General features: G+C 38.6%; 2 protein-coding genes across 2 annotated transcripts in view; both read left to right on the top strand.

Annotated features, from left to right (window-relative positions):
- LOC128701484 (methyltransferase-like protein 25B) overlaps window positions 1-26,735 on the top strand; it is a gene marked incomplete at its 5' end in the record, with an annotated part of 360,140 nt that overhangs the window by 102,448 nt on the left and 230,957 nt on the right.
- Window positions 1,543-26,735, top strand: part of LOC128701481 (sialin) — a 185,207-nt gene continuing 160,014 nt past the window's right edge. Inside the window, exon 1 of the mRNA XM_053795175.2 lies at window positions 1,543-1,616. The gene's annotated coding sequence lies outside the window, so the exon portion shown is untranslated. The remainder of the gene's footprint in view (window positions 1,617-26,735) is intronic.

Here is a 26,735-nt window from a genome sequence, read left to right as displayed (position 1 = left end):
CCAGGTGACATTGTGTTAATTGATACTGAACAACATCGAACATTGTGACCTCTGGGCAAAGTATTGACATTGTACCCAGATGCTCAAGGTGTTGTCTGGAATGTCAAAGTGTTGTGTCATGGCCAAGAAAGTTTACGAAGGGGCAAGCATCTTGTTTACTGCTACATCAAGTAATTACCAACAGATGTTTAAGCAGCGTATACCAGTTGCGGGTCATACGACTTCTTTACAAGTGACCAGTGTTGCAAGTAGTGTAGTTTAATAAGAGACAATCAATCACTTTCCTTAGCAGGACAATTAAGGAAAGTCCTGCACCCACTTTATTACCATGTTATTGATGTACATTGTAGTCTATGCTTAAGACAACAAGAATCAAGCATTCTGCATTGCTTTATAGTGGAAGTTTGACATGGAGGGGAAATGCGTTAGATGAGCTCTTTCTTTGTAGCTTGGGGCAGTGGCGGCGTACGGTGCTGTGGAGTATTGGGATTGCAATATATAATGGTACAGTAAAGACCACTTCACACTAAGAACGAACGAAGGAAGTGAATTGTGTATTGCTGTACCTCAGTCAATCTCCACAGTAACTTTAAACCTATTACCAAGAAGTGTGTTCAGCTTCTTTAATGACGTTACCATGAAAAACAAACCTTGTGGAACAGTCTTCCACAGTCTAGGAATATGCACACACTAGTGTGCATATTCCTAGACTGTGGAAGACGTGGACATTCTCAAAGACACTGTTCTTCAATCAAGAAAACGGATAACCGGGTGCAACTACGGGTCAGCTACAAATACCAATGTGCGTCTAATATCCATAATAGGGGTAGATCGGCTGCGCAGTGGATATCCATTTATATTTATTTGACGTACCAATACCCGGTGAAACGAGGGCCATCCAGCCCACACAAGTGAGTATAGGATTTAATGGATCCAGTCAGTATTCAGTAATGAAAATACTGACATAACACCCCTAAGGGGTAATTAAACTTATAATATTTTAATTTCCAGCCCTTGAGGGATTGCTTACGACAGCGTCTCAAGACATCCCCTGCAGGGATGGCTGTGTAGGCGAAAACTGACTTTCAAGATAAGTCCCCCTCCAGCCCACTACTTAATCTTTGACTTACCCTCAACAGCATCAGTCAGTCAACAGTACCTAAATAACAAAAAAGGCACAATACCGTGACTGGAACGATACACAAATAATCCGCACATAAAAGAGAGAAGCTTACGACGACGTTTCGGTCCGACTTAGACCATTGACAAAGTCAATCAGTCAACATTTCCGAAGATGACACCAATCAATCAACAATACCTAAGACGGCACCGATCATTCAACATTAGGGAACTGACTCAAGGACAAAATGTGATAGTTATTTTGTAGATAAAAACATATATTTACTCGCATAAAAAAAAAATATTAAAGAAATGACTTTCCCCAAAAGTGCAAAAACGTAAAATAGAAGATAAAGTGTGGAGAGCGCAGAGTGATATAATCAAGTGTGGCAGAGTGATGTGATAATGCAGTGCTGACATTGCTGCCTCAGTCACCATCAGTGTGGCTGCTGGCACTGCTGTGGCACTACGCTACTGCTTCTTCCTCTAACACAGAGGTAATGTAGCTCTCTCTGCTTGATTGTATTCATAGCGTACAAACCAATTTTTTGCACATGTTGCCTGTGTTTACTCAGCAGTAAGTAGGTACCTTGTAGCATGATAAATTAGACACATGTGCAACTCTTGGGTATCTTTATTGAGGAAACGTTTCGCCACACAGTGGCTTCATCAGTCCATACAAAGGAGAATCTTGAAGAACAGGAGGAGAATGAGGTAATCAGTCCCTCAACCTTGAGTCGATGTGGTCAGTCCATCAATCTTGTATAGAATACGGCATACGTGCTGCTTCAACATTGAACAAATGTTACACGACCTATGACTTCTGCACCTCTCCTGCCAACGGTTTATAAGCTCCTTCTCAGCACGTATGCCGTATTCTATACAAGATTGATGGACTGACCACATCGACTCAAGGTTGAGGGACTGATTACCTCATTCTCCTCCTGTTCTTCAAGATTCTCCTTTGTATGGACTGATGAAGCCACTGTGTGGCGAAACGTTTCCTCAATAAAGATACCCAAGAGTTGCACATGTGTCTAATTTATCAACATGTCGGTTCTCTGAACCATTCATCTACAAACCTTGTAGCATATACCACTAAGCTCCTGGATTAGTCTAGTTGAGAGTTTCTGTATTTTATATTGTTTCTTAAGTTTGAAGCCGCTCACAATATGTATTCTTAAGTTTTTGGGGTTGAAGGTTCGAAGCCAACTGGACGAAGCATTCAAAAATTACCTAATGAAAACCAGGATTTTAAGTATCCCAATTTCTTCAAACACAGGTAAATAGGCTTTACCAGAGTTCAACATCAAGTTAAATCTTCATCTCACTAGGACATATAACAGCCCATCACAAGATGTATTCTAATGTTATTGTGTAGAAAGTATTTGTATAGAAATTAAGTTTTCAGTAAAACTGACAAACTGAAAATTACACAATCCAAAATTCTATGCAAGGCTTCTATTGAGAAAAAATCGGCCGTTCTCAAAGTTTGAAACCCACCAGAAGATGTACGTATTATGAAGTTAATTAGCAATGTTAATAAATTATCCAATTTTCAATTACACAGCATCTATACAAGTGACATCATCATCGGAAAATGATGTTCAAGTCTTCAATAATTGAAATCGTTAGAAGAGGAATACTCAAGTTATTTCATGGGAAATAATACCTTGCCTCATAAAGTCTGCAAATTTAGTTCCTTCACAGTACAGTAAAAGCTGGAACTTCCTTCTGGGTAAAATATATAAGAGTGATAATTATTAGAAGTAGATCAGAAGTTTACTATAGCTGACACACGGAAACCATAACCACGAGTTACTAATGATCCAGATGGGAGGAATTTTTGAGTAATAGTGTAGTGAGATGACGTTGTTCAAGACTACAGTAATAGTGTAGTGACATGACATTGTTCAAGACTAGAGTAATAGTGTAGTGATGACGTTGTTCAAGACTACAGTAATAGTGTAGTGACATGACATTGTTCAAGACTAGAGTAATAGTGTAGTGATGACGTTGTTCAAGACTACAGTAATAGTGTAGTGACATGACATTGTTCAAGACTAGAGTAATAGTGTAGTGATGACGTTGTTCAAGACTAGAGTAATAGTGTAGTGAGATGACGTTGTTCAAGACTACAGTAATAGTGTAGTGAGATGACGTTGTTCAAGACTAGAGTAATAGTGTAGTGAGATGACGTTGTTCAAGACTAAAGTAATAGTGTAGTGATGACGTTGTTCAAGACTAGAGTAATAGTGTAGTGAGATGACGTTGTTCAAGACTAAAGTAATAGTGTAGTGATGACGTTGTTCAAGACTAGAGTAATAGTGTAGTGAGATGACGTTGTTCAAGACTAAAGTAATAGTGTAGTGAGATGACGTTCAAGACTAGAGTAATAGTGTAGTGAGATGACGTTGTTCAAGACTAGAGTAATAGTGTAGTGAGATGACGTTGTTCAAGACTAGAGTAATAGTGTAGTGAGATGACGTTGTTCAAGACTAGAGTAATAGTGTAGTGAGATGACGTTGTTCAAGACTAGAGTAATAGTGTAGTGAGATGACGTTGTTCAAGACTAGAGTAATAGTGTAGTGAGATGACGTTGTTCAAGACTAGAGTAATAGTGTAGAGTGAGATGACGTTGTTCAAGACTAGAGTAATAGTGTAGTGAGATGACGTTGTTCAAGACTAGAGTAATAGTGTAGTGATGGCGTTGTTCAAGACTAGAGTAATAGTGTAGTGAGATGACGTTGTTCAAGACTAGAGTAATAGTGTAGTGAGATGACGTTGTTCAAGACTAGAGTAATAGTGTAGTGAGATGACGTTGTTCAAGACTAAAGTAATAGTGTAGTGAGATGACGTTGTTCAAGACTAGAGTAATAGTGTAGTGAGATGACGTTGTTCAAGACTAGAGTAATAGTGTAGTGATGGCGTTGTTCAAGACTAGAGTAATAGTGTAGTGAGATGACGTTGTTCAAGACTAGAGTAATAGTGTAGAGTGAGATGACGTTGTTCAAGACTAGAGTAATAGTGTAGTGAGATGACGTTGTTCAAGACTAGAGTAATAGTGTAGTGAGATGACGTTGTTCAAGACTAGAGTAATAGTGTAGAGTGAGATGACGTTATTCAAGACTAGAGTAATAGTGTAGTGAGATGACGTTGTTCAAGACTAGAGTAATAGTGTAGTGATGGCGTTGTTCAAGACTAGAGTAATAGTGTAGTGAGATGACGTTGTTCAAGACTAGAGTAATAGTGTAGTGAGATGACGTTGTTCAAGACTAGAGTAATAGTGTAGTGAGATGACGTTGTTCAAGACTAAAGTAATAGTGTAGTGAGATGACGTTGTTCAAGACTAGAGTAATAGTGTAGTGAGATGACGTTGTTCAAGACTAGAGTAATAGTGTAGTGAGATGACGTTGTTCAAGACTAAAGTAATAGTGTAGTGAGATGACGTTGTTCAAGACTAAAGTAATAGTGTAGTGAGATGACGTTGTTCAAGACTAGAGTAATAGTGTAGTGAGATGACGTTGTTCAAGACTAGAGTAATAGTGTAGTGAGATGACGTTGTTCAAGACTAAAGTAATAGTGTAGTGAGATGACGTTGTTCAAGACTAGAGTAATAGTGTAGTGAGATGACGTTGTTCAAGACTAGAGTAATAGTGTAGTGAGATGACGTTGTTCAAGACTAGAGTAATAGTGTAGTGATGACGTTGTTCAAGACTAGAGTAATAGTGTAGTGATGACGTTGTTCAAGACTAGAGTAATAGTGTAGTGATGACGTTGTTCAAGACTAGAGTAATAGTGTAGTGATGACGTTGTTCAAGACTAGAGTAATAGTGTAGTGATGACGTTGTTCAAGACTAGAGTAATAGTGTAGTGATGACGTTGTTCAAGACTAGAGTAATAGTGTAGTGAGATGACGTTGTTCAAGACTAGAGTAATAGTGTAGTGAGATGACGTTGTTCAAGACTAGAGTAATAGTGTAGTGATGACGTTGTTCAAGACTAGAGTAATAGTGTAGTGAGATGACGTTGTTCAAGACTAGAGTAATAGTGTAGTGAGATGACGTTGTTCAAGACTAGAGTAATAGTGTAGTGAGATGACGTTGTTCAAGACTAGAGTAATAGTGTAGTGAGATGACGTTGTTCAAGACTAGAGTAATAGCGTAGTGACATGACATTGTTCAAGACTAGAGTAATAGTGTAGTGATGACGTTGTTCAAGACTAGAGTAATAGTGTAGTGATGACGTTGTTCAAGACTAGAGTAATAGTGTAGTGATGACGTTGTTCAAGACTAGAGTAATAGTGTAGTGATGACGTTGTTCAAGACTAGAGTAATAGTGTAGTGATGACGTTGTTCAAGACTAGAGTAATAGTGTAGTGATGACGTTGTTCAAGACTAGAGTAATAGTGTAGTGAGATGACGTTGTTCAAGACTAGAGTAATAGTGTAGTGAGATGACGTTGTTCAAGACTAGAGTAATAGTGTAGTGATGACGTTGTTCAAGACTAGAGTAATAGTGTAGTGATGACGTTGTTCAAGACTAGAGTAATAGTGTAGTGATGACGTTGTTCAAGACTAGAGTAATAGTGTAGTGAGATGACGTTGTTCAAGACTAGAGTAATAGTGTAGTGAGATGACGTTGTTCAAGACTAGAGTAATAGTGTAGTGATGACGTTGTTCAAGACTAGAGTAATAGTGTAGTGATGACGTTGTTCAAGACTAGAGTAATAGTGTAGTGATGACGTTGTTCAAGACTAGAGTAATAGTGTAGTGATGACGTTGTTCAAGACTAGAGTAATAGTGTAGTGATTACGTTGTTCAAGACTAGAGTAATAGTGTAGTGAGATGACGTTGTTCAAGACTAGAGTAATAGTGTAGTGATGACGTTGTTCAAGACTAGAGTAATAGTGTAGTGACATGACGTTGTTCAAGACTAGAGTAATAGTGTAGTGAGATGACGTTCAAGACTAGAGTAATAGTGTAGTGATGACGTTGTTCAAGACTAGAGTAATAGTGTAGTGACATGACGTTGTTCAAGACTAGAGTAATAGTGTAGTGAGATGACGTTGTTCAAGACTAGAGTAATAGTGTAGTGAGATGACGTTGTTCAAGACTAGAGTAATAGTGTAGTGAGATGACGTTGTTCAAGACTAGAGTAATAGTGTAGTGATGACGTTGTTCAAGACTAGAGTAATAGTGTAGTGAGATGACGTTCAAGACTAGAGTAATAGCGAGTGATATGACATTGTTCAAGACTAGAGTAATAGTGTAGTGATGACGTTGTTCAAGACTAGAGTAATAGTGTAGTGAGATGACATTGTTCAAGACTAAAGTAATAGTGTAGTGAGATGACGTTCAAGACTAGAGTAATAGCGAGTGATATGACATTGTTCAAGACTAGAGTAATAGTGTAGTGATGACGTTGTTCAAGACTAGAGTAATAGTGTAGTGACATGACATTGTTCAAGACTAGAGTAATAGTGTAGCGATGAGGTTGTTCAAGACTAGAGTAATAGTGTAGTGATGGCGTTGTTCAAGACTAGAGTAATAGTGTAGTGACATGACATTGTTCAAGACTAGAGTAATAGTGTAGTGAGATGACGTTGTTCAAGACTAGAGTAATAGTGTAGTGAGATGACGTTGTTCAAGACTAAAGTAATAGTGTAGTGAGATGACGTTGTTCAAGACTAGAGTAATAGTGTAGTGAGATGACGTTGTTCAAGACTAGAGTAATAGTGTAGTGATGGCGTTGTTCAAGACTAGAGTAATAGTGTAGTGAGATGACGTTGTTCAAGACTAGAGTAATAGTGTAGAGTGAGATGACGTTGTTCAAGACTAGAGTAGTAGTGTAGTGAGATGACGTTGTTCAAGACTAGAGTAATAGTGTAGTGAGATGACGTTGTTCAAGACTAGAGTAATAGTGTAGTGAGATGACGTTGTTCAAGACTAGAGTAATAGTGTAGTGATGGCGTTGTTCAAGACTAGAGTAATAGTGTAGTGAGATGACGTTGTTCAAGACTAGAGTAATAGTGTAGTGAGATGACGTTGTTCAAGACTAGAGTAATAGTGTAGTGAGATGACGTTGTTCAAGACTAAAGTAATAGTGTAGTGAGATGACGTTGTTCAAGACTAGAGTAATAGTGTAGAGTGAGATGACGTTATTCAAGACTAGAGTAATAGTGTAGTGAGATGACGTTGTTCAAGACTAGAGTAATAGTGTAGTGATGGCGTTGTTCAAGACTAGAGTAATAGTGTAGTGAGATGACGTTGTTCAAGACTAGAGTAATAGTGTAGTGAGATGACGTTGTTCAAGACTAGAGTAATAGTGTAGTGAGATGACGTTGTTCAAGACTAAAGTAATAGTGTAGTGATGGCGTTGTTCAAGACTAGAGTAATAGTGTAGTGAGATGACGTTGTTCAAGACTAGAGTAATAGTGTAGTGAGATGACGTTGTTCAAGACTAGAGTAATAGTGTAGTGATGACGTTGTTCAAGACTAAAGTAATAGTGTAGTGAGATGACGTTGTTCAAGACTAGAGTAATAGTGTAGTGAGATGACGTTGTTCAAGACTAGAGTAATAGTGTAGTGAGATGACGTTGTTCAAGACTAGAGTAATAGTGTAGTGATGACGTTGTTCAAGACTAGAGTAATAGTGTAGTGATGACGTTGTTCAAGACTAGAGTAATAGTGTAGTGATGACGTTGTTCAAGACTAGAGTAATAGTGTAGTGATGACGTTGTTCAAGACTAGAGTAATAGTGTAGTGATGACGTTGTTCAAGACTAGAGTAATAGTGTAGTGATGACGTTGTTCAAGACTAGAGTAATAGTGTAGTGATGACGTTGTTCAAGACTAGAGTAATAGTGTAGTGATGACGTTGTTCAAGACTAGAGTAATAGTGTAGTGATGACGTTGTTCAAGACTAGAGTAATAGTGTAGTGAGATGACGTTGTTCAAGACTAGAGTAATAGTGTAGTGAGATGACGTTGTTCAAGACTAGAGTAATAGTGTAGTGATGACGTTGTTCAAGACTAGAGTAATAGTGTAGTGAGATGACGTTGTTCAAGACTAGAGTAATAGTGTAGTGAGATGACGTTGTTCAAGACTAGAGTAATAGTGTAGTGAGATGACGTTGTTCAAGACTAGAGTAATAGTGTAGTGAGATGACGTTGTTCAAGACTAGAGTAATAGCGAAGTGACATGACATTGTTCAAGACTAGAGTAATAGTGTAGTGATGACGTTGTTCAAGACTAGAGTAATAGTGTAGTGATGACGTTGTTCAAGACTAGAGTAATAGTGTAGTGATGACGTTGTTCAAGACTAGAGTAATAGTGTAGTGATGACGTTGTTCAAGACTAGAGTAATAGTGTAGTGATGACGTTGTTCAAGACTAGAGTAATAGTGTAGTGATGACGTTGTTCAAGACTAGAGTAATAGTGTAGTGAGATGACGTTGTTCAAGACTAGAGTAATAGTGTAGTGAGATGACGTTGTTCAAGACTAGAGTAATAGTGTAGTGATGACGTTGTTCAAGACTAGAGTAATAGTGTAGTGATGACGTTGTTCAAGACTAGAGTAATAGTGTAGTGATGACGTTGTTCAAGACTAGAGTAATAGTGTAGTGAGATGACGTTGTTCAAGACTAGAGTAATAGTGTAGTGAGATGACGTTGTTCAAGACTAGAGTAATAGTGTAGTGATGACGTTGTTCAAGACTAGAGTAATAGTGTAGTGATGACGTTGTTCAAGACTAGAGTAATAGTGTAGTGATGACGTTGTTCAAGACTAGAGTAATAGTGTAGTGATGACGTTGTTCAAGACTAGAGTAATAGTGTAGTGATGACGTTGTTCAAGACTAGAGTAATAGTGTAGTGAGATGACGTTGTTCAAGACTAGAGTAATAGTGTAGTGATGACGTTGTTCAAGACTAGAGTAATAGTGTAGTGACATGACGTTGTTCAAGACTAGAGTAATAGTGTAGTGAGATGACGTTCAAGACTAGAGTAATAGTGTAGTGATGACGTTGTTCAAGACTAGAGTAATAGTGTAGTGACATGACGTTGTTCAAGACTAGAGTAATAGTGTAGTGAGATGACGTTGTTCAAGACTAGAGTAATAGTGTAGTGAGATGACGTTGTTCAAGACTAGAGTAATAGTGTAGTGAGATGACGTTGTTCAAGACTAGAGTAATAGTGTAGTGATGACGTTGTTCTAGACTAGAGTAATAGTGTAGTGAGATGACGTTCAAGACTAGAGTAATAGCGAGTGATATGACATTGTTCAAGACTAGAGTAATAGTGTAGTGATGACGTTGTTCAAGACTAGAGTAATAGTGTAGTGAGATGACATTGTTCAAGACTAAAGTAATAGTGTAGTGAGATGACGTTCAAGACTAGAGTAATAGCGAGTGATATGACATTGTTCAAGACTAGAGTAATAGTGTAGTGATGACGTTGTTCAAGACTAGAGTAATAGTGTAGTGACATGACATTGTTCAAGACTAGAGTAATAGTGTAGCGATGAGGTTGTTCAAGACTAGAGTAATAGTGTAGTGATGGCGTTGTTCAAGACTAGAGTAATAGTGTAGTGACATGACATTGTTCAAGACTAGAGTAATAGTGTAGTGAGATGACGTTGTTCAAGACAACAGTAATAGTGTAGTGAGATGACGTTGTTCAAGACTAGAGTAATAGCGTAGTGACATGACATTGTTCAAGACTAGAGTAATAGTGTAGTGAGATGACGTTGTTCAAGACTAGAGTAATAGTGTAGTGAGATGACATTGTTCAAGACTAGAGTAATAGCGTAGTGACATGACATTGTTCAAGACTAGAGTAACAGTGTAGTGAGATGACGTTGTTCAAGACTAGAGTAATAGTGTAGTGACATGACATTGTTCAAGACTAGAGTAATAGTGTAGTGAGATGACGTTGTTCAAGACTAGAGTAATAGTGTAGTGAGATGACATTGTTCAAGACTAGAGTAATAGCGTAGTGACATGACATTGTTCAAGACTAGAGTAATAGTGTAGTGAGATGACGTTGTTCAAGACTAGAGTAATAGTGTAGTGAGATGACGTTGTTCAAGACTAGAGTAATAGCGTAGTGACATGACATTGTTCAAGACTAGAGTAATAGTGTAGAAATGACGTTGTTCAAGACTAGATTAATAGTGTAGAGTGACATGACGTTCAATGCTAGAGTAATAGTGTAGTGACATGACATTGTTCAAGACTAGAGTAATAGTGTAGTGAGATGACGTTGTTCAAGGCTAGAGTAATAGTGTAGTGACATGACATTGTTCAAGACTAGAGTAATAGTTTAGAGATGACGTTGTTCAAGACTAGATTAATAGTGTAGAGTGACATAACGTTCAATGCTAGAGTAATAGTGTAGTGACATGACATTGTTCAAGACTAGAGTAATAGTGTAGAGATGACGTTGTTCAAGACTAGAGTAATAGTGTAGTGACATGACATTGTTCAAGACTAGAGTAATAGTGTAGAGAAGACGTTGTTCAAGGCTAGAGTAATAGTGTAGAGATGACGTTGTTCAAGACTAGATTAATAGTGTAGAGTGACATGACGTTGGTCAAGGCTAGAGTAATAGTGTAGTGACATGACATTGTTCAATGCTAGAGTACCCTTGGCCACGACCTACTTCCACATTGGACAAATGTGACACCAACTACAACTGCAGCACCTCTCCTGCCATACGGTTTATAAGCTGCTTCTCCGCTCATATGCCGTATTCTATTCAAGATTGATGGACTGACCACACCGACTCAAGGTTGAGGGACTGATTACCTCATTCTCCTCCTGTTCTTCAAGTTTATCCTTTGTATGGACTGATGAAGCCACTGTGTGGCGAAACGTTTCCTCAATAAAGATACCCAAGAGTTGCACATGTGTCTAATTTAACAACATGTCGGTTCTTTGAACCATTCATCTACAAGCTTGCAAGTTTTGACGTGATTGCCTTATTCACCAATGTCCCAGTTGATCAAGCCATTGATCTTCTTCGCAGGGTGATTAAAGATGATACAGAGTTACCTGTACCCCGCCAAGATTTTGTGAGCCTTGTCGAACTTTGTGTTCGTTATAACTGCTTTAGGTTTGAGGACAAGAAGTACAAACAACTCTTCGGACTAGCCATGGGATTCCCCCTTAGTGCAGTTCTTGCCAATTTATATATGGAGGATCTGGAATCTAAACGGATCCTCAGTAACATCCCTCGTTCAGTTACATGGATGCGGTACTTTGATGATATTTTGATCATTGTACCCAAAAATCTAGACGTACGTAGCATCCTCAACACCATCAACACTCTGGAACATACTATTAAATTTACACTAGAGGAGGAGAAGGACAACCACTTACCTTTTCTCGGCGTTCTCCTACGCACAGGGGAAAACAGACTTTCTTTTAGTCTACCGGAAACCTACCTACAAGAACGATCTTCTACATTTCTTCTCTCACCATGACACAAGAACTAAAAGAGGGGTAGTTATTGGCTTCTTTCTGAGAGCCTACATAATTTCCAGTCCGCAGTTCCTCGAAGAAGAATGCACATACATCACCAACTCTTTTACTTCACTACACTTTCCGCTACATGACTGCAGGAAACATGCGACACGTATCCTCAGCAAGACCAACACCAGTCAAGTCGAAGAAAAGTCTCCAAGTTACATTGTTTTACCGGTCAGCAACGTTGCCACTAATGTTTCAAAAACGTTTGACAGAAAACTGGCTAAAATATCTACAAGCTCTTCAACTACTATTAGGAACCTGATACAAAAACCCAAGCATGATTCTGGCACAAGTGCAGGAATTTACACTATACCATGTGGGGGGTGTGACAAAGTATATGTAGGGGAAACAGCCAGATCTCTGGACATTAGGATCCCAGAACACAAAAATGCTTGCAGAAATAATGACCGCAAAAACGCATGTGTTCAACATAGGGACGATGTTGGACACATCATGAAATTCAATGAAGGTAAACTAGTGATTAAAGAAGACGACTTAAGACGGAGAAAATGCATTGAAGCTGCACTAATCACTGTCAGTAACACTTTAAAACTAAAATCCGGTAGTTACAGTATTTCAAAATTACTAATCAAGAGGATATTACCCATCCTGGGAACTGGTGTTACTTGATGCCAGCAGGTCCCTCTCTAACCTCACCTCCTTAGTTCCACTACTACTACTACTACCTCCTCTACCCACGCGTCACCTCACCTGACTCCTGCCACTATATATATGAGTTTTCTTAGTTTTCTCTGTATTAGGACTGAAGAAGCCACTCGTGGCGAAACGTTTCCTTTAATAAATGTCCTGAACTGTACATAAGTGACTTTTTCCACATCTTGTCGATATCACCATACCATTTCCTCACTAATCTAGATGAGGCTTTACTAATGATGTATAAAGCTGAACATCAAAATGGTATACAATACCGACAGGTTGGTAGGTAAGACACATAGGCAACAGTTAGGCAACTTTATTCCGAAACGTTTCGCCTACACAGTAGGCTTCTTCAGTCGAATACAGAAAGTAGGCAGGAACAGTAGAGATGTGAAGACGATGTAATCAGTCCATCACCCTTGAAGTCGTAGAATTTGAGGTTGTCAGTCCCTCGGCCTGGAGAAGTTCAGTTCCATAGTCAGGAACTATCAGATAGTTCTGTATTCAAAGTAAAAGGACACAAGTGCAACTAATGTGACATTTATTGTGGCAACGTTTCGCTCTCCAGGAGCTTTATCAAGCCATTACAAACAATACATGGACACAGAGGGTATATAAAGGCTCAGAGTGAGGTGAATACTAGTGAGGTACCATTTCGATGTTCACTAGTGGAAGTAGTAGTAGTAGTAGTAGTAGTAGTGGTAGTGACAAAAGTAATACAATATGGTAGAGCAATTAATTCGTACATGAGTAAAAGGATATAAAAGCTATTACTTGGGTAACATAAAAATAGGTTGGACAAATATAAACTGGAATGAGGCAGCTTGTTTCAGTGTTCACTCTCTGTGCTTAACTTCAACTGTTTTTCCTTCAATAACAAACTCTACAAACAAACCTACGGCATGGGAATGGGGTCCTCAATAAGTGCCGTCCTAGCCAACTTATACATGGAACACCTAGAGTCCGAACACTTCGCCAACATCATCCCTTCAAGCGTCACTTGGTTACGTTACGTGGACGATGTCCTCGTAATAACTCCAAAACGTTTTGATGTACGGGATCTTCAGGCAAGGCTCAACGCAGTTGAACCAGCGATTCAGTTTACACTAGAAGAAGAGTCCAATGACAAGCTACCTTTCCTCGACGTCCTCATTCACAAAGTAGACAACAACCTAAGATTTCAAGTTTATCGGAAACCCACCAATAAAAATGATCTCACACACTTCTATTCCAGTCAAGATACCAAGACCAAAAGAGGCATCATCATCGGGTTTTTCCTAAGAGCATACCGAATTTGTAGTCCTGAGTTTCTTGACGAGGAATGTACTTACATTCACCAAACATTCACTGAGTTACAATTTCCTTCTTTTTTCATCAAAGACTGCAAGAAAAGAGCTCTTCAGATCATCAATTCTCCACGCATCAACACCGCTCCCAACAAAGTCATAATTCTTCCCAACAGCCAGGTTGCACTAAACGTCTCAAAAGTACTTTCACAAGCTAACACCAGAGTCGCCATCGCTTCTACCACTTCAATAAAGGATCTAACCAGGACAAAACCCAAGCACCACGAACCAGTCAATGCAGGAGTTTACACTATACCCTGTGGAGGCTGTGACAAGATCTACGTAGGTGAAACAGCAAGAAACCTCGACACCCGCCTCAATGAACACATATACGCATGTAGGAACGACAACTTAAACAACGCCTGTGTACAACACCGAAATTCCACCAATCATCTTATGAAATTCAGAGACGCCCAATTAGTGATAAAAGAAACTAATTTCCGCACACGCAAGTGCCTTGAATCAGCACTGATCGCTGTTTCGAATACAATTAAACAAAACAACGGCAGCTTCACCATCTCCGAAGTCTTAGCAAGAATCCTCCTGAAAACAGTAAACCCTGCCATCACATAGTCTCTCCTGTTATACTACACAAAGCACAGAGAGTGAACACTGAAACAACCTGCCTCATTCCAGTCTATATTTGTCCAACCTATTTTTATGTTACCCAAGTAATAGCTTTTATATCCTTTTACTCATGTACGAATTAATTGCTCTACCATATTGTATTACTTTTGTCACTACCACTACTACTACTACTACTACTACTACTTCCACTAGTGAACATCGAAATGGTACCTCACTAGTATTCACCTCACTCTGAGCCTTTATATACCCTCTGTGTCCATGTATTGTTTGTAATGGCTTGATAAAGCTCCTGGAGAGCGAAACGTTGCCACAATAAATGTCACATTAGTTGCACTTGTGTCCTTTTACTTTACATATTGTCGGTAATTCTACCAACTTTATTACAGTTCTGTATTCGACTGAAGAAGCCTACTGTGTAGGCGAAACGTTTCGGAATAAAGTTGCCTAACTGTTGCCTATGTGTCTTACCTACCATGTATAAAGCTGCAGTATAACCTTTGGACTTCTGTTGCTTACACTTCTTGATATAAATCCCAATAATCTATTTGCCCTATTACGTACGCTTAGGCACTGCTGTCTTGGTTTAAGGTTACTGCTCACCATAACCCCCAAGTCCTTTTCACAATCTGTATGGCAGTTCTACATTATTTAACTTATAAGTGCTAGGGTTATGGACACTCCCGAGCTTCAGAACCTTGCATTTATCTACATTGAACTGCATCTGCCACTTTTCTGACCAGGTATTGAGTTTGTCTAAATCCTCCTGAAGTTCCCTGATATCTACGTTTGAATCAATTATCCTACATATCTCACGAAATCGTAATGACACGATTGCAAACAAACCATACCAGAGGCTAACGCGACGGTCTGGAGTTTTGAGACTCTCTGACGCGAGTTCAAATCCCGCCCGTGGTATCCTACCTATCTTTGTGTCATCGGCGAATTTGCTCATTTCACTAGTAATTCCCTCATCAAGATCCTTCATATATATTATAAACAACAATGGGCCCAAGACTGATCCCTGTGGAACGCCACTTGTTACAGATCCCCACTCGGACCCATTTATGGACACTCTCTGCTTTCTGTGTGTGAGCCATGACTCGATCCACGAGAGCACTTTTCCCCCAATACCATGAGCTGCCACTTTCTTTAACAGTCTTTGGTGCGGAACTCTATCAAAAGCCTTACTAAAATCTAAGTAAATAATATCAAATTCTTTATCGTGATCAACAGCCTCAAAAGCTTTACTGAAGAAAGTTAATGAATTAGTTAGACAAGAACGGCCTCTCGTGAATCCATGCTGAGTATCATTAATCAAGCTATGCATATCGAGATGGCTTCTTATAATCTAAGTTATAATTGACTCTAGTAATTTGCCTACAATTGAGGTCAGGCTTATTGGGCGGTAATTTGACGGTAACGACTCGTCCCCTGCTTTAAAAATAGGAATTACATTAGCCATCTTCCACATATCAGACACTACACCTGTTTGAAGAGATAAATTAAAAATATTAGTTAATGGTTCACAGAGTTCCATTTTGCATTCCTTAAGAACCCTTGAAAAAAGCTCATCAGGACCCGGCGACTTATTTTGCTTCAGTCGGTCTATCTGCTTCACAACCATTTCACTAGTGACTGTGATGTTACATAATTTATGACTCAAGAAATCGTAATGACACGATTGCAAATAAACCATACCCCCGGCCGGGATTGAACCCGCGGTCATAGAGTCTCTATGACCGCGGGTTCAATCCCGGCCGGGGGTATGGTTTACATAATTTATCTTCTTCTAGCCCACTATAAAAATTAATTACTGGAATATTGTTAGTGTCTTCCTGTGTAAAAACTGAGAGAAAATAATTATTTAAAATCGAGCACATTTCATTCTCTTTGTCATTAAGATGCCAAGAGTTATTTTCAAGGGGACCTGTCTTATCTCTAACTTTTGTTCTATAGACCTGGAAAAAACTTTTTGGGTTAGTTTTAGAATCCCTAGCAACTTTAATTTCATAGTACCTTTTAGCTTTTCTTATCCCCTTTTTAATGTCCCTCTTAATGTCAATATACTGATTCATAAGATGACCCTCACCACTTCTGATACGCCTATAAATTTCTTTCTTATGCCCTAGTAGATATTTCAGCCTATTATTCATCCATTTTAGGTCATTTCTATTTGATCTAATTTCTTTATACGGGATAAACGTTCTTTGAGCAGCATGTATGGTGTTCAGAAAACTGTCATATTGATAGCTCTCTTCGTTACCCCAGTCAACAGATGATAAGTGTTCTCTAAGCCTATCGTAATCTGCTAAGCGAAAATCTGGGACTGTTACTGAGTTATGCCTACTATCATACTTCCATTCAATGCTAAATGTAATTGATTTTTGGTCGCTAGCACCCAGTTCCTCTGAAATTTCTAAATTATTAACAAGGGATTCATTGTTTGCCAGAATTAAGTCAAGCAGGTTATTTCCCCTTGTAGGTTCTGTCACAAACTGCTTCAAAAAACAAATCTGAACTACTTCTAAGAAGTCGTATGATTCTAAATTCCCAGTCAAGAAATTCCAATCAATATGACTAAAGTTAAAGTCTCCTAGAATTACTACATTATCGTGCCTTGTGGCCTTAACAATTTCCTCCCATAGTAGTCTACCTTGGTCCCTATCTAAGTTTGGGGGACGGTATATCACATCTAAAATCAATTTTTCATGCCCCTCTGAAAATTCTATCCAAACAGACTCTGTATGTGTTACTTCAGACTACATACCCGTTTTTATGCAACAGTTCAAGCGATCTCCGACATACAATGCCACCGCACCTCCTTTCCCGATACTTCTATCTACTTGGAACAATTTAAAACCCTGAATGTGACATTCCGCAGGCATGTCCCGACTTTCTGAATTAAACCACGTCTCAGTTATCCCAAATACATCAATGTTACCTGCACTAGCAACCAATCTCAACTCGTCCATCTTATTCCTAGCACCACGGCTATTAGCATAATATACATTGAAAGACTCTCCTTTCTCTTTACCCTTCCTGCTCATTTCTGTTTTTCTACTAAACCTATTACTGTCCTTATCACCTAGTGTCACTGGCTTTTCAATATCCACCTCGTTCTGCCTATTACTAGTTCCCCTAGAACTCATAATATTACTACACTGGGACTTCACTGTTTTTCCTCCAAAACACATACCACTAACTATTCCTAGTTTAAAGCCCTAACAGCTCCCTCTACTGCCATTGCCAGTGACCCCACCCCAGACCTAGATAAGTGAACCCCATCCCTGGTATACATATACATAGAAGAGGTCCCAGTTGTCAATGAATGTTACCGCATTTTCCTTACAGTATTTGTCCAGCCAGCAATTGACACCAATTGCCCTGGACGACCATTCATTTCCAACTCCTCTCCTTGGCAAAATACCACATACGACAGGGTTCCCACCCTTCCTCCTAATTATTTCTATTGCTGACCTCTACCTGCTAATCAGGTCCTCACTCCTACGTCTGCCAACATCATTGCCTCCAGCACTGAGACAGATAATGGGATTGCTCCCATTACCTCTCATGATATCATCCAGATGGCTAACAATATCCTCCATCCCAGCCCCAGGAAAGCAAACCCTCTGTCTCCTACTCCTGTCCTTCAAGCAGAATGCCCTATCCATGTACCTAACTTGGCTATCCCCAACAACAACAATATTCTTACCTTCGTTGGCGTCGTTCATTTTAGCCTCAATAACCCAACTAGGTAGACTTTTCCACTCATCAACTACCCTATTTCCAAACCAATACTTTCCTATATCCTTTCTAAATCTAAACTTGTCTAATTTGAACTCATTACTTCTGGTTCTCTCTTGGAGAGATATCCTCAAAACCTTATTTATATCCCCTTTATTAATACCCATATTTCACTTATACACTTTGATCATGTCTTCCCTCATTCTTCGTCTAACAAGTGAATGAAATTTAAGGGACTTCAATCTTTCTTCTTAACGAAGATTTCTAATGCTGTGTATTAATTTAGTCATTCTACAGTGAATGTTTCCTAACGAATTTATGTCCATTCTGTAATATGGAGACCAGAACTGAGTTGCATAATCCAGGTGAGGCCTTACTAATGATGTATAAAGCTGAAGTATAACCGCTGTACTTCTGGTGCTTACACTTCTTGGCATAAATCCCAGTAATCTATTTGCCTTATAACACACGCTTAGGCACTGCTGTCTTGGTTTACGGTTGCTACTTACTATAACCCCCAAATCCTTTTCACATTCTATACAGCTAACGTCAACATTATTAAGGAGGTAGGTGATAGGGTTATGAACATTTCCGAGCTTTAGAACTTTACATGTGTCTACATTGAACTGCATCTGCCACTTTTCTGACCACAAACTGAGTTTGTCTAAATCCTCCTGAAGTTCTGAGACATCAGCGTCTGAATCGATTATCCTACCTATCTTCGTGCCATCAGTAAATTTGCTTATGTCACTGGTACTTCTCTTTCAAGGTCATTTATATATATTATAAACAACAATGAGCCTAAGACTGATCCCTGCAGAGCGCAGCTAGTTAGAGATCCCCACTCAGATTTAACCCCATTTATGCACACTCTCTGCTTCCTATTAGTGAGCCATGACTCGATCCATGACAGCAATTTTCTTCCTGTGTCATGAGCAGCCACTTTCTTCAACAGTCTCTGATGTGGTACTCTATCAAAAGCCTTACTAAAATCTAAACAAACAATATCGAATTCTTTGTCCTGATCAACGGCCTCAAAAGCTTTGCTGAAGAAGGTTAATAAATTGGTTAGGCAGGAACGGCCCCTCGTGAAACCATGTTGAGTATCTTCAATCTTTCTTCATAAGGAAGATTTCTAATGCTATGTATTAATTTAGTCATTCTACGCTAAATGTTTTCTAACGAATTTATGTCCATTCTGTAATATGGAGACCAGAACTGAGCTGCATAATCTAGGTGAGGCTTTAATAATGATGTATAAAGCTGTATTGTAACCGCTGAACTTCTGTTGCTTAACTTCTTGATATAAAGCCCAGTAATCTGTTTGCCTTATTATGTACACTTAGGCACTCCTGTCTTGGTTTAAGGTTGCTGCTTATCATAACCTCCAAGTCCTTTTCGCAATCTGTATGGCTTGGTTCTACATTATTTAGCTTACAAGTCCTAGGGTTGTGGACACTCCCAAGCTTCAGAACCTTACATTTATCTACATTGAATTGCATCTGCCACTTTTCTGACCAGGTATTGAGCGTGTCAAAATCCTCCTGAAGTTCCCTGATATCTACGTTTGAATCAAATATCCTACGTATCTTTGTGTCATCAGTGAATTTGCTCACTAGTAATTCCCTCATCAAGATCATTGATACATAATATAAACAACAACTGGCTTATTGCGACCCCTGAATGAGTCACAATGTAGATAATGTATATTACCTGATCATATAATTTTATATTGCTGATAGTTGCGATATTAGCTAGATCATAAATATATTGCTTTATATTATTATTTGACTTAGTTATATTATTAGGTAGGATGTAACATGTATAGCTTATTCAGTGTTCATTGTTCGAGAGTGTTAAGTAACTGACGGCCTTGTCTAACTACTGCTCTGCTTGTTTTGTTGCTGGCTTCTCTGTAGTTGCTGGACAGCAGCAGCTCACAGAGAGTCACAAGATCAGGGTGGGGTCAACAAACCTAACCTGGGTTAGAGACTGCCTTCTCTTTGCTAGCTCTCTTTCTGGTTGATGATGATTCCAACAAGACGTCCTTGCTGGCCCTTGTTGAAACATCATCTCTGTCGCTTTCTTGTTGTTGGCTCTGAGTAACTCTGTTCACAGAGCATAGCCTAGACTTAATGATTTTCGATGTTTTACTGAGGTTGTGTGTCGCATTGACACTCTGAGCAACTCAGGTCCTGAGCTGTAGCTTCTGACCTAATTTGTACTGGTATCTGTGCACTGTCACAGTTGGGGATTTTCATATGCTGAACTTAGATTCAGTAGTGTGGAAAATACTGTAAATTTTCCGAAAATACAGTGTATTTTATATGTAAATTAGTGAAATACATTGTAGTTAATAAAAATTAATTTGTAAATAGAAAAATGAACCAGCGAAGGTGGGTTAGCGTCACTGGGGAGACGCCATTGTTTTGAATTGGGCAAGAGAAATGTAAGGAAGAATTGGAAGAATTTTCGTCGCTCTAGAGGTTATATTGTGTTTAAAAGCTCTCAAATAGGAGCCAAAATTGTTGGATTTGTAGTCCTGCATGACGTGAGCATTATGCAAATAGACAGGACAGTCAAGGAACCCCAGCTAAGTCATGTCTATATATTTATGTTGAAATTCTTGCCAGTATTTTCTTCATATTTTAGGCAGGGGTTTGTGTATAACACACCAAGTAATCTCCAGACAAATTGGTGAGTGTTATTACTACAAATTCTCCTTCAATGTATATGTAGTCATTTATTAAAATTAACATACAGTCCACATATTTATATTAATGTTTACCAGTATCCCTGGTGATGTATATTTCATTTGAAATTAATATAGGTCCAGAGTGACTTGTGGAGATATGACAGTAGGTATCGAAGGAGGACATTTTTTGCGACCTAGGACGTTTTAAAATTCCTACATGTCTCTGTAACCTTGATAAAGAATAATTATCTTTGTTACTTTTATTAAATTACTTTTATGTATCTAATGAGATTCATCCAGGAAATTTTTAAATTTTCCATAAGTAGTATGGGAGTTTTGTGACTTTTGTGGAGGATCTGCAGATGGTCCCTATTTAGTGTCGTTAAATTACCTCCTTGTTCCTGATTCTGTGTTGCTGCTACTTGTTATATTGCTGTTCGGCAAATCAGTCGTTTTACTGTTCAAGCAAGCTGTTCTGATTGCCAGGTTGGTCAAGTTAGTAAGTCACTGGTTAAGTCTAGTCGAGTCTTGAGACATAGCGAACTACTTAGAGCACTTACAGACATACACACATACTCACTTGTATATATTAGTATTATGTTCTTAAAGGCTGACAATGTATCAGACGGTACTTAAAAGCCATAAAGATATGATATGTGACTTCAGCACAATACTACTGTACTCGAGAGAAGTGTAGGAACTTGTATCCTATATTATATTAAATTGATTACTTTGATTTACTTTGATATTGTCCACCTAGACAACTTTATCTTTATTAATAAACGTATTAAATTTTAATTTCTTTAGTTAGTAGCCTACCAGTTGTAATCCTGAAGCACTATTGAATCTTACTATTAAAATCTAATGAATAATTTTACCAGGATACTGACTACTTGTTACAAAAACCCAGTAACGGGCTAGATGTTAGAAGGGCAGTCCTTTCTAGTATTCACTGGACATCTTGTTACAGATCCCCACTCGGATTTAACCCCATTTATGGACACTCTCTGCTCTCTCTTTGTGAGCCATGACTCGATCCATGAGAGCACGTTTCCCTCAATGCCATGAGCTGCCACTTTCTTTAACAGTCTTTGGAGTGGAACTCTGTCAAAAGCCTTATTAAAATCTGAGTAAATAATATCAAATTCTTTATCGTTATTGCGACCCCAGAATGGGTCACAATGTATATAATGTATATTACCTGTTCATATAATTTTATATTGCTTATATTTGCGATAATAGCTAAATCGTAAATATATTGCTTTATATTATTATTTGATTTATTTATATTATTAGGTAGGATGTAACATTTATATATATTATTCAGTGCTCGTAGTTCGAGTGTGTTAAGTAGCAGACAGCATTGTCTAACTACCAGTTCCACTTGTTTCCCTATAGGATTCTCTGTGTTGCTGGGCAGCAGCAGTCCATGGAGAGTCACATGATCAGGGGGAGTGATCACACCTCACCTGGGTGAGACTGTCTTGCTTTGACTTGCCCTCCTTTCTGTTTGGTTTGGCTACCGACAAGATGTGTCTTCCTTACTGGCTCTTGTTGGAAGATCGTCTCATTCGCTCTCTTATTGTTGGTTCTGTGTAAATCTGTTCACAGAGCATTGCCTAGACTTAGTGATTTTCGACATTGTACTGAGGTTGTGTGTCACATAGACACTCTGAGAAACTCAGGTCCTGAGCTGTAGCTTCTGACCTAATTTATACTGGTATCTGTGCACTGTCACAGTCAGGGATATTTCTAATGTTGAAAGATTCAGTAGAATGGGAGTTTTGTGACTTTTGTGGAGGATTTGCCGATGGTCTCTACTCAGTGTCATTATATTATCTCCTTGTTCCTGATTGTGTCGCTGTTGCTTGTTATATTGTTGTTCGGCTTATCAGTCGTTTTATTGTTCAAGCAAGCTGTTCTGATTGCCAGGTTGGTCAAGAAGTTAGTTTATGTGAGGACTTTTAGTCAGTCACTGGCTAAATCTAGTCAAGTCTTCACACATAGCGAACTACTTAGAGCACTTACACACATACACACAAACTTACTTGTATATATTTGTATTATGTTATTAAATGTTAACAATGTACCAGATGGTACTTAAAAGCCATGAAGATGTGATATGAGCCTTCAGCTCTATACTACTGTACACGAGAGAAGTGTAGGAACTTGTATCCTATATTATATTCAATTGATTACTGTAATTTACTTTGATAATATATGCCTAGACAATTTTGTTATTAATAAACTTATTAAATTTTAATTTCTTTTGTTAGTAGCCTACCAATTGCAATCCTGAAGCACTACTGAATCTTATTGAATTCTAATGGATAATTGGACCAGGATACTGACTACTTGTTACAAAAACCCAGTAACAGGCTGGATGTTAGAAGGGCAGTCCTTTCTAGTATTCACTGGAGATCTCTATGCTTATTAGATATCGCATTTTTTGTAACAAATGGGGAGCCTGTCTGGGAGGCTCTTGATCCAAGGTGTTGGAGAGATTGTCCAGTTTGACATACTAGTAACTCTATGGTCAAACACTTTGAGTTCTTTCCTAATCTGAAGACTTTGAGTTTTGTCTTGTACAACATAATATGTTGATGTATGTACCTGACTGAGTCTCTTAATCCAAGGAGATGGAAATACTGTTTATGAGCTCTAGCTCTATGACAACCAACACTAAAATTCCTATTAGGATTATAGTTTCCCATAATCACTCTCTCGTAGTGCACTTACTTTCGTGATGTATGTCAAAGTGAAACAGTTAATTGATACTCTGACTTTGTCTGAGTTAAGTACATTAAAACTTCAGACGTGTTGGCAAGTAGCCAAGTATCTCGGTGTGACGTATAACAGGAATTACACTGCTGAAACTGTCAGAGCATTAATTAAAGATATATTGTTTCCTGCTCATGTAGAGATGTCTGATTATGATTCAGATACAGAGAGCATAGTGTCTCTTTTAGGAAGTATGACTCTATTTGATGATGTAGCAGAGAGAGCAATTATGGCAGAAGTGTCTGAGCCTAATGTAGCTCCATTCTCGCTCACACCTTCTCACCTAACACAATAGTACAGAGTGTAGCTGGTAGTATGACTCAGCCTCATACTAGTACTGTGTATGCTACACCTATATCTACTTATCCTAGACCAGATCTAGACTCTCTAGGGATGGCTGGACAAGGTGTCTGACCTAAGGACCGTCCAGACTCATTCGTTAATTTCCCCAATTCTCCATTACCCACTGGCCCTATCTCTGAGGAACAATTCGAGAGGATGGAACGCCTCATTATGTTGCAGACTGCACAAATAGAGGCACAGAGGAAATTGAACGAAGAAGATTTCCAGAGAGAAAATGTTCGTCTTGGAAGACAACAGACTGATAGATCTGACAAAGTTGATAAACCTGTTAGTACAACACAGGACACATTTAATGTGCAGAAAGCTGCCTCAATGGTTCCTAAGTTTTTTTAAAGTGACTTAGACACCTATTTTGATGTGTTTGAGAACCAGGCACATGTTATGAACTGGCCACGTAAGCACTGTGCTACCTTGCTGCACACAGCTTTGACAGGAAGAGCTCAAACTTGTACTGCTGCTTTACCATTTGCTAAGTACATTAGTTATGATGCTGTCAAGCAAACTATTCTACAGACATACAACTTGTTACCCATAAGTTATCAACGTTCATTTCGTACGTTACAACGACGACAAGATCCAACTTGTGTAGAGTTTGCTCGTGAGAAAAAAAGAGATTTCTTACAAACTTGTACGTACTAAAACACAGTGAAACAAGGTAACTAAAAATTGTCCTAGAAGTTGGCAACCTAAATCAGCTGCTCAGTGCCAGCCTGATGTACCTGCTACTGTAACTTCTCGTACCTTTAACAGGAAAACTCACAATCCTGAATCTGTCTCTGTGGTAAGACAGAAGTCTGATATCGAGAGGAAGAAAGTTAAATGTACCTATTGTAACAGAAAAGGACATGCTAGAGAGTATTGCTATAAGTTAGAAAGAGATACGAGAGACGGTCGTGCGGCTGGTGCCCCCAAACAAGTCGTATCCTTTTCCATGCAACAAAGGCACCAAAATCCTAGTAATATCTCTGATCCTACTGTTTTAGATAATATTACTCAGAATAGATGACTAGCATCAGAAAGTGTATCTGACGAAAAGATTCGTTCGGCAATGAGTCCTTACTTATCGAGAGGTAAAGTAGGACTTGATGAATCACATCTGAGATAATTACTTTCAGAGACTGGCAGTTATCTCACGTTATTAAGAGAAGATGTACTGCCCATAACTGGTAATACCTATTGCAAGATAGATGTATCGTTAGAAGCCTATGGTGGGGCTGTTATAAAAGTACCTCTGCACAAAGTTTACATTGAAACAAGCTGTTATACTGGTTATATTTCAGTGAGTATATCCAGTGGCGTATTTCCCATCAGGTCAGTGGACTTGTTGATAGGGAATGATTTCCTTCATGCTGGTATATGTAAGAAACCACTTGTGATTGATAATACCACTGATGATAATTTTTTTTTTATATTTTATTTAAAAAGACATACATAGTACATAAAAGTAAACGACAAATTACATAGTGAAAACAGTGGTGAAAAATTCTGCATAATACATGTACTTTCCAATTAACATATTACATCTGAAATACACAAATCTGTACAGTAAACAATGACCATTCCAATCCTTGAAGTAATGACATTATGTCTGGAACACTAAATCTAACCTAAAGACTCCTTGGCAAGTACATCTAATTCCTGATTGTACATCCTGCCACGGAATGTACATCTTACATTCTGAAAACACTACCCCCTTCCTTTTTGCGTGTCAAGCCACCTGACACGTAACAATCTTTATATGTAACTGTATATTGTATGAAATACTTTCATTATTCCATATTGAACAACATGATACGTTCAGTATCACTCAATGTATTGATATAATATAAAATTCAATTCTACATGATTCATGTACAACGTATATCTACTAAACACCCAAACATATCACCTTCTCCAGGAAGGTATAAATATATACATATGTTACATACACTTTACAACACAACCAGTGAAACTACAAAAACCTAATCCTATGTCATCCATCAATTACCCTATAATATATATCAACTCAACGGTAACCTAAACCTACGGGCTCTATAGAGCTCCCATGAAAAAACAATATGTAATAAGAAAACAGGATAAGTCAAGCTTTCTAAAAATATTTCGCCCATATCATTAAAACCACTACTAAGATGTAAGTCTGTTAGCACAAAACATAACAGTGCATGACCTTCACACGTCGATAAATACTGAAGCCTTCCTACCACACGCAATACTTCATGTGTATATATATATTTCGCATTCACACAGTGCACCCACATTGTCATTTCATTACACACATACCAATAATTTTGTTTCAGATATATAATATTCCATCACATTACGACATCTGTCGTCCTTTGTCAATTACATAATTAATAATTAAATTGAAGAACTTGTATCGTTCACAACACACAACCCGCTCATCACACAGTCAAAGGCACTTATGTCTCAGTACTATATTCATTCTCTTCCACACTAAACCCTTTCACACTGTCCTTATCGGGAAGCCAGCCCGCCGCGACCCCTTACATTGCACGTAAATCCCATAAATCCCTCAACCTAAAACTCCGATAGCCCTCAGTAAAAGCATTCTCCTAACTCCCTCCATAAATTTCCCTATTACGACACTTAGTTCTTTAAAATGTCGCAGCTAACACCTTTATCCTTTCATCCACGCCCACCTCCCTCATGGCCCATGACGTATATATAAAATCCGTGACCAAATACGCCACTGCATTCTCCACGATCTTACTCGCCCCACCTACTATATCCAAACTTAAAGCCCGCAACACCTGCAATCCTCCCCCACCCACTAACCTAAACAAACACCTTTCCTAACCAGACCTGCACAACTTCTATACAGTCACAAAAATATACAGCATGAAAAATTGTCTCCATGCTTCCACACCCTCTACATTCCCCTCCCTCCCTTATCCT

The sequence above is a fragment of the Cherax quadricarinatus genome, chromosome 78 (assembly GCF_038502225.1).
Source record: "Cherax quadricarinatus isolate ZL_2023a chromosome 78, ASM3850222v1, whole genome shotgun sequence".
Taxonomy (NCBI): domain Eukaryota; kingdom Metazoa; phylum Arthropoda; class Malacostraca; order Decapoda; family Parastacidae; genus Cherax; species Cherax quadricarinatus.
The sequence above is the reverse complement of the archived record's forward strand: the minus strand, read 5'-3'. Positions and strand labels throughout refer to the sequence as shown.